Source organism: Rhinoderma darwinii, chromosome 3 (assembly GCF_050947455.1).
Source record: "Rhinoderma darwinii isolate aRhiDar2 chromosome 3, aRhiDar2.hap1, whole genome shotgun sequence".
NCBI lineage: Eukaryota > Metazoa > Chordata > Amphibia > Anura > Rhinodermatidae > Rhinoderma > Rhinoderma darwinii.
The window spans coordinates 16,299,071-16,305,804 of record NC_134689.1 but is presented as its reverse complement, the minus strand read 5'-3'; the positions used below and the strand labels follow the sequence as shown (position 1 = coordinate 16,305,804).

General features: G+C 39.1%; 1 long non-coding RNA gene across 1 annotated transcript in view; it reads left to right on the top strand.

Moving 5' to 3' along the window:
- Positions 1–6,734, top strand: part of LOC142750858 (uncharacterized) — a 39,755-nt gene continuing 33,021 nt past the window's right edge. Inside the window, exon 1 of the long non-coding RNA XR_012882620.1 lies at positions 1–80. This is a non-coding gene — a long non-coding RNA (uncharacterized LOC142750858). The remainder of the gene's footprint in view (positions 81–6,734) is intronic.

The following is a 6,734-nucleotide window of genomic DNA, read 5'->3' as shown; positions in this document are numbered from 1 at the left end:
TACTTGCTTTATATTAATCTCTCAAAATCTTTTAATAGATTAGTCATGGCTACCTAGGCCTCTGTCACGTTCAATGTCATGTATGTATCCGTGTCGGTGCTATTTGCACTTTACAATGATTGGTTGGACAATTTTTGTTCAATAGAATGGTTCATGGGCATCGATCGTAAACTGATTGGCAGGTGTCTTGATGCTGGGACTTCAGTGATCAGCTGTAATCTGTGGGTGAACCAGGCAGCAAGTGTTCAGTTTCTCTGTAGCGCCACCGCAGGAGACATTAAGCATTACGCAGTTCCTGTTGAAATTAATGAATTGTCTGTGTAACGCATGGACGTGTCGGGTCCTCCAGAATGAGGGACACTCTTTGTAGCCGCTCCCTGCTCTGGTTAATAGATGAGGGTTCTGAATGGTGGAACTCCCCTGTATTAACTCAGAATTTCCTAATAGGGTATTTTAATATGGGTTTTCTAAATAAATTTTATTAAGTCCAAAAAAAAACAAAAATATCTGGTGTCCCCTGTATCCTACGCTACCCACCGTGTGTCACTCACAAGGGTTCAGGAAGCCTAGAGGTGAAGATGTTTTGCAGGGCCTCACAATGGAGCGCTGGTAGTCGACAGTATATATTTCTAATTGACTAGTAAAATGGTACTCTGCAGGGTCAAAAATGATTGGTGACTATCAACTCCTTAGGGTTCCAAAAATAGGCAGAAAGGAATCCACTAGTCGGGTTGTCCTCTGCTAAACCCTAACAGCCTTATTGTGGCTGGACTACTTTAATGTGTCAGAATCTGGTCTCACCAGAAGATCGTCTGGAGGACCAATCCAGCCCAGATAGGCAAGAGTGACCATAAGGGCTTGGAATGGGGTCCCACTCAGATATGACCACCACCATCAACAACCGGGGTGAACTTAAGAAATCAAAAGCTTATGATTATTATTATTATTATAGTCTTTACTTTGTCACCTGTGTCTTCTCCTATCCTTGGCCTCTCGTAACTCCACATTCTTATATCCATTGCCTCTTGGCTTTTTCTTCCGCACACTCAATTTCGCTCTCCCTTTACATGATCCAGATTCCTCCCGTTTTCTAGTTGATCACTGACTGACCCTCACCTCTGAGGCCCCTTTAACAGTGATGATGGACCCTCAGCAGAAGGGCCGCTTAGCAGCTGCTATGTTTGGCATTCTGGTAGTAACGCACTTGGTGGTTGATGAGTTTGACCCTAAATTTTGTTTGTATGGCAATAGCCGTCCATTTTGTTTTTGATAAGGATGTTTAGGTTATAAGTACAGGTGTAAAAAAGTTCCAAAAATTAGTAAAAGAGATATCAGCAGGGAAGTGAGACATCTTACTATGTCCCGCTATTTCTGCCAAGGACTATTGTGTTGTAGGCAGCTTCATTTTACTGTAACAGTTGTAAGATGTGCGTGATCTTTCCAAATTTCTTCTTGCTTGTCTATGTCTGCCAACAAATATGGCGCTAGAATTTCATGTGGGCAGACTAATTTCAATGTAACATTTGCTTTCAGAGATGTTGGTGACATGATATAAATTTCAACATTCATAGGAATAAAGGACTAGAACGGATATTGTGCTGCAGAAATGCTTGATTTTATTTGATCCGAGATATTGATCAAAAAATTGATTGGTGTCCAAAGGAGATCTCTATACATGCCTATGGACAGAGAGGGCAGGATTTAGAAATAGACCCCCAATATTTGCCTGTTTTACCACCAGGACAGAAGGGATCGGTGTTTGTTTCCCGCTACATTCTTTTTCTATGACTCTTGGGCCAAGGCCTAGTTACGGTGACTGCATCATGGTAGTGCTTTGAATATGTTTGGTTACAGGGGGGTTACCTTTATTTTTGCAATATTTACTCAAGTTTATTTTATTATTTTATTTTAACTTTTTTTTTCATGTTTTTAGGACTTCATGACCTTTTGAAGGAATTGATTATTTTATAGAGCGCTGATAATGTGAAAACTATTAAAGTCAGAGCTATACAACCAGAGTCTGTATATCACCAGCAGACACTGCCTCCATTGTATACACTGCGCTCTCTATGTACCGATCGAGAAGATAGAAACTGTAAAAGCAGAGTTTCTGCGTTTTTTGTGTGGGTTGTCTCAGACAGCTGGGCACCCCACCCATGCCGATCTTCCATGCAGCCGTTATTCTCGAGTGATGTAAAAACATGATGCTATAGAATAAGGGTATGAGCACACGACCTGTTTTCGGCTGTTTTTCGAGCTGTAAACGTCCCGAAAAATGGCTGAAAAATCGGAAGCAGAACGCCACCAAACATCTGCCCGTTTATTTCAATGGGAAATACGGCGTTCTGTTCCGACGGGGCGTTTCTTTACACCTCATTTTCGAAAAACGGTGCGTAAAAAGACGTCCATGAAAAAGAAGTGCATGTCATTTCTTGAGCCGTTTTTCATTGACTCTATAGAAAAACAGCTCCAAAAACGGACGTAATAAACGCAGCGAAAAACACGAGTTTGCTTAAAAAACATCTAAAAATCAAGAGCTGTTTTCCCTTGGAAACAGCTCCGTATTTTCAGACGCTTTTCTATAGTAAGCATGTGAACATACCCTAAGGGCCAGTTTACACTGAGTTTTTTTACGCGTTTTTTTATGCGGAAACCGCGTCGGAAAATGCACCAAAAAACTGCCGAAAATGCTTCCCTTTGATTTCAATGGGAGGCGGAGGCGTTTTTTTCCCGTGAGCAAAAAAACGGCTTGCGGGAAAAAGAAGGGACATGCCCTATCTTTGGGCGTTTACATCTCTGACCTCCCATTGACATCAATGGGAGGCAGAGAAAACGTATTTCGCTGTGTTTTTTGCCCGCGGCGCTCAATGGCCGCGGGCGAAAACCGCCACGAAAAATGCGGCAGACTGCGTGCACCAAGGACAAAATCTGTCTCAAAATTCCTAAGGCCCCTTAGTGACCACCGAAAGATTACATATTTGTGTCACTAATATGATAAAGGGTGTTAGAAGGTCCTTTACTCTCTTCTAGTAGTATACTATAGTATTGTTTGTTTAATATAGTATTGTACTGTTTAGTTTAGTATAGCATAGTATTGCATAGTACTATTTAATATAGTATATTATTGTAAAGTATTGTATAGTATTGTATTGTACTGTTTAGTATAGTAAAGCATTGTATGGTATATTACTGTTTATCATTGCATAGTACAGTTTAATGTAGTTTAGTATTTTATAGTATTGTATAGTATTGTATAGTAAAGTACTCTTTAGTTTATCATAGTTTATAATACTGTTTAATATATTTTAGTATTGTAGTATGGCATTATATAGAATTGTTTAGTATAATATAGTATAGTATTGTACTATTAAGTATAGCATAGCATTGTATAGTATAGTATAGTGCTGTTTAGTATTCTATGTAAATGTATATTATATATTAGTATTGTTTAGTATAATATTGTATTGTATAGCACCGTTTAGTATTGTACTGTTTAATATATATTGGTATTGTATAGTTTAGTATTATTTAGTACAGTATTGTACTGTTTTATATATATATTAGTATGGTATTGTATAGTTTAGTATTATTTAGTACAGTATTGTACTGTTTAGTATAGTACTGTATTTCACTGTTTAAAGCCTCTTGCACGCGACGAGTGCCACTTGGGCCATTTTTCTTTGCATCCGAGTGGCGCCCGATAGTTTTCACGGAGCAATTCACTTCAGTAGGTAAATCGGGTCCATGAAAACCGACCCGACTCTCTGATCCGTGGAAAGATAGAACATGTCCTATCTTTTCACGGATCACGGACGGGACTTGGGCGGCACACACGGTCGTGTGCAAGAGCCCTAAAGCGGATCTGTCATCAGACTATGATGCCCTATGTAAGCAAAATAGGAGGTATACCCCTAAACTTTTTGGATGGTCAAAGAGGGACCCATGGTTCAGCAGAAAATTGTCTGAATAGAACATTTTTATGGTCTGAATTGCATCAAATAAAATAAAATAATGTACTAGTTGGGGTCTAATATTCTGTAAGGAACCAGGAGGAATATAGTAAATGTGTTCATATAAATCTAGTTATCAGGTTAAAAAGAGGAACAGAAGGATCTGAGTCAAAAGTAGGGACTGTTTCTCCAAAAGAGGGACACTTGAGTGGTATGGTGTGAGGACAGGTCCGCTCTCCTAATGGCACAAAAAAAAAATGGTGCAGTTTATCTAATAGGAGCTGTCAAGAATATAGCGGACTCAGAGTTATGAGGAAAGAGCTCCCCCCGCCTCCCCCTGCGCCTCTCTCCGGTAAATCAGGAATACAGGAGCAGATTGTGTGCTGTGTGATATTCGAAGGATTTTAGCTTGTCTATTTCTGCCAATTAATATTTGTTAGAATTTCACGTGGGCAAATTCATTTCTTTTTACCATTTGTTTTCTAAGATGTTGGTGAAGTTATTTACATTTTTATCAACTCCCCCACCCTACAAAAAAATCTCATTTTCTAGATTGTAAAATTTCTATATTGTATAAATCTCACTATTTAATATTGCGGAGCTATGAAAAAGTTTTCACGAATTTTATATAAAATCATTGTCATATGCCAGATACTGAATGGCACTTGCCAACATTTTTAAACAATTTCCAGGGACATTTAGCGGCTGAACTGGTTTATAATGAGTGTTGTGTGTGATATTACAGCATCTAAAAATGACGCGGCTCTACATTATTATTCATTTAGGCAAAGGGAAGTTTCACCTTTAATTAAAACCTGACTACTTTCTTCCAAAAACAGCTCCACCGTGAATGGAGCTGAGCTGCAAAACCACATACAACCTGTAGACAGGTGTGGCGCTGTTTTGGGGAAAAAAAACAGCCAGGTTTTCCTAATCCGGGACAACCCATTTTTAGCAATGTCTTCATCATCACTAAATCTTATCTGTAATATACTCTTACTTTGAAAGATGTTGCTACGTGGAAACCATAAACAAGCATGCTAACTGAATTGTAAAATGTTAAACTATATTAAAAAGTTCATCCAGAACTTAAATCGTTAACTGGTCTATTAGGTACCCAATCTTGCTAATGGATGACCATGGAGTGCACAGTCGACCTTGAAGCTTGGTTCTAGTGCTGGGGTCTCAAGGTTTCCATTGCAGAGAGTGTCTCTGTCTCTGCCCCAGCATGTTCATCCATTATTTAGACAGCCTATTGACTTTAATGGGCACCATGTAATGCCTTATCTTCCCTGTGGTGGCGCTGCAGGGGAATTAAACACTTGCTTTTAGGTTTCCCGCAGATTACAGCTGATCACTAGGGACCCAGCAGCAGAACATTCTGTGATCAGCCTATTATTGTGGACCCGTTTAACAAAAAGGGATTATCTGCAGTCACCACTAGGGGGAGCTTATGAGCTTACTGCATACTGTATCCTGTACTCCCTCTAGTGGCAGCTGCCAGAATGTTGTTATTTGAATTTATGTCTATGAGCTCTGTACTAGACAAATGGAGCTCCGATGCTATAAAAATATATTAAAGGAGTTATCTCATTAAGATAACACCTGTCCATATGTCCTGTAAGGGCATATGGACATCATAGAGGGAGGTCCCCCGCTATGAGCCAGAAAGACCAGCTCCCCTTCTGGCAGACTCGAGCAGTATCTGAATGGCCATCATGTAATACTACATTTCCCCTGGCATGATGATAAAAGTTGGGGACTCCCTTTAAACAATTTCCTTATATGGAACTTACCCTGTAAATACACCTGAATCGGAACGCAATGATAATATGTATCGTCATGTTGGATGTTCGGCCCTCTGATCAGATATGATCGGCTCGGTTCAGTCACTACGGTCATGATCGTTTCATAGAACTTTTTGCCTGTTGTCAGCATGTGACATTGTATCCCGCTTATTATGTGCTATATAAATAAGGGAAGGAGACCAGACACTGTGTATCTTATGTCACTCGAAAGTTGCTGGACAGGTATCAGGTATCAGAAAGTACAATGTAACCGCAAACAGCAGCACAAGGGCTCTGCATGTTATAATTTGCTGTACAAATGTGGAACACAAGAACACAATTCACACTTGACACAACATTTAACACACATCGGGCACGGAGGTAACAGAGAGCTCTGCTTGACAAGTTTATATTTAGAAAGTTAGTGTAAGGGACTTTCTTAGCCATCCATATTTTAACCCTTTCCCTTTGCAGCCATTTTTCGGGTTTTCAATTTCGTTTTTTCATCCTCCTTCTTCTAAGAGCCATAACATTTTTATTTTTCCATTTACATATCCGTATGAGGGCATTTTTTTTTATTTTTTATTGCGGACGAGTTTTATTTTAAATGTAGAATGTATTGAAAAACGTTAAAGAAAATTTTGTGGAGTGGAATGGAAAAAAACATTGTTCTTTTGGGGTTTTGTTTTTAAGGTGTTCACTGTGCGGTGGAAGTGACATGTTATCTTTATTCTGTGGGTCTGTACGATTACGGCGATACCAAATTTATATATTTTTTTTTATGTCTTACTACTTTTACAAATCAAAAACAGTTGACATTTTTTTTTTGTGTTTTTGTATTCGGAGACCTATAACATTTTTATTTTTCCATCGATGGAGTGTTGTGAGGGCTATTTTGTTCGCGGGGTGGGCTGTAGTTTTTATTGGTGTCATTTTGGGGTACATACAACTTTTTATTCCATTTTTTTGGGGAGGGCAATGTGACCAAAAAAGAGCA